This window comes from Nicotiana tomentosiformis, chromosome 1 (genome assembly GCF_000390325.3).
Source record: "Nicotiana tomentosiformis chromosome 1, ASM39032v3, whole genome shotgun sequence".
NCBI lineage: Eukaryota > Viridiplantae > Streptophyta > Magnoliopsida > Solanales > Solanaceae > Nicotiana > Nicotiana tomentosiformis.
The window spans coordinates 67,134,974-67,137,415 of record NC_090812.1 but is presented as its reverse complement, the minus strand read 5'-3'; the positions used below and the strand labels follow the sequence as shown (position 1 = coordinate 67,137,415).

Genomic DNA, 2,442 nt, shown 5'->3' with positions numbered 1-2,442 from the left:
TAGTGGTCACAAATATTAAAAAGTATTTTTATTTTATTTAAGATTTTCCACTGATGCAGTCGCAATTCTAATTTAATATTATTTATTTATTTATATTTCCCACTACTGCGGTCGCATAACTATTTTAATATTATTTATTTATTTAATTTTCCCATCACTGCAGTTGCAAAATGTTATAATTCTCGAAAACTTAAAAGCATTTTGCGACTACCTTAGTCGGAATTCAGTCGGAAAATTACAAATATTTTGACAAATGTTGACTGTTTTCAAAATTACAGCAACTAAAGAATTAATCCACTATTCCAACCAATTAATCCACCATTTCAACTAATCAAATACATAAAATGCAAACAATTATAGAAAACATAAACATTTGTAACTAAAACATCCAAACACAAGTTAAACATCCAAGCACCATTCAATCAAATCTTAACATTACAGTCATAGTCAAGTCTAAACATTTACCAAGTTTACATCCAACCATAACAAATAATAATGTCTCAAACATCACAACCACGATAAACTAAAACTCATTATCCCCGCCATGTTCGTCATTCAAAGGATCAACTTGACGCATGCTCATAAGTTTCTCAACTAGACTCTGCAATTTGTTAAAATTTACACGATCTTCTTTCTGTTCCTCCTTCAACTCTTCAACTTCTTTTCGTAATGCTTCAACCTCTTCACGATCCTGCGAATAACTCGTATCACCAGACAACAATATCGTAGGATGACTTACGGAATATTGTGATCCAAGACCGTAGGTTCTACCTTTCTTTGCACCGCCAACCACCTGCGTCCATATTGAAGCTACATCATTGAGTGACACTTGGGTTGAGTTACCATCCTCGGAATCGGGTTGACTTTGACGCCATTCCTCCAAAAGTTTTTGATAGGCTTCCTGAAATTAAAATGTTAAGAATTAAGAAATAAGGACCTAATTGTTTCCACCAGGGAAAATGCAATGCCACCGATAAAAAAATTTCTAATTTCTCTGTTATGCCTAAAGCCATACCTGAACTCTTAATCTAATATGTTACATTATACCTTATCCTGTTTAGGTAGCTATAGAAGAATTCCTCTCATTCTACTAGCCAATCATTATCTTCGTAGGGATATACTCATATTCGAGCGAATGTAAGAGCTATAAGAACAAGCTACACATATGACCAATCTAGTGAAAGTTTGACAAACAAAGGTTTTTTTTTTTTTTTTTTTTTGGATTCAGATGTACAGAGGTCAGCTGAAAGATGGTTCATACATTGTAATTAAATGCCTGAAAATGAAACAAGGCAACAATAGTCAAACTGCTATGCATCAAAAATTGAACAAACTTTTCAAGAACACAATAGCCATATATACTGTCAAGACTTACAATCTATTGATGTCAGTGAGAGAGTTTTCACATCATAGGTGTGAATTCTATTTTCATTATTCTTTCCCTAATCTTCTTATGAATAGACATATATCAAACGGACGATGGACCCTAAAACTACAAAAGATCTCATGACTGTGGGGCTTCTTATCCAAATGTCGGCAAAGACATACTATACACTAAGCTTTTGTAGAAAACCATGGCTATTTTCACAGTAACCATTGACGTACAATCATCAAAGGAATACAGTGTGCCATTCCACTCGTTTAAACTTTCTTGAACTCTAAATTGGACGCTTTCAAGTTCATATTTAGGCCATTTTCTAAGGTTATAACTGTTATAACTTCGAATCGACACTCGAAACCACTCTGTCTCCGCAATACCCCAATCTCTGTTTCGATCTTCTTCTTCTTGAGATGAGAGTAAATAAAAAACTGAATTCTTTTTGTTTTATGCTTTTCCTTTTCAAACTGAAATTTCGAAATGGAAGGCTAAACTAGAATCAAAAGCTAAAATATTTTTTTAGGAAGGCTAAACTAGAATCATAAGTTCATATATGGAATCTATACATGAAAAACACGCATATAAGCTTTCAATTGGCAAACAAAACTAATTATATCTTTTCTTTACTTACCGTAAGATTTCAACCGTTTGCCTCTGTCAACCTTTTGCCTCCTTCAGCCGTTTGCCTCTGTCAGCTGCACAGATCAAATGGAAGAGAAATCAAAGAAGAAAAAAGATATCGAGGGGGGGGGGGGGGGGGAATTGGGGGAAAAGGTCTTGCAGAATTTGGGGAAATAGTGTTTTGGCCTGAAATATTAAATTTAGATTTCTGACTACCGTGGTCCCAAAATAACTTAAATATTCTTTTACCATTTTACTATTAACTTTGCGACCGACGCCGTCGCTTTGTTGGTCAACTAATATTTTTGACTTTTTATTGTCCGACCGAATCGGTTGCAAAAGTGAAGGTGGGAAATTAGCACGCTATTTTCCCACTGATTTCGTCAGAATAATAGTCGAATTTCTCTTTAAAAAAAAGTAATAAAACTTCAGTCTGGTTCCGA

At 34.4% G+C, this 2,442-nt stretch overlaps 1 long non-coding RNA gene across 1 annotated transcript; it reads right to left on the bottom strand.

The window, feature by feature from the left end:
- Positions 1–395: 395 nt before the first annotated feature.
- LOC104120815 (uncharacterized) lies at positions 396–2,162 on the bottom strand. The gene is made up of 2 exons (XR_691741.4): positions 2,010–2,162; positions 396–901 (listed from the first exon to the last, which is right to left on the bottom strand). It is a non-coding gene; the product is annotated as an uncharacterized lncRNA (long non-coding RNA).
- Between the last annotated feature and the right edge of the window lie 280 nt (positions 2,163–2,442).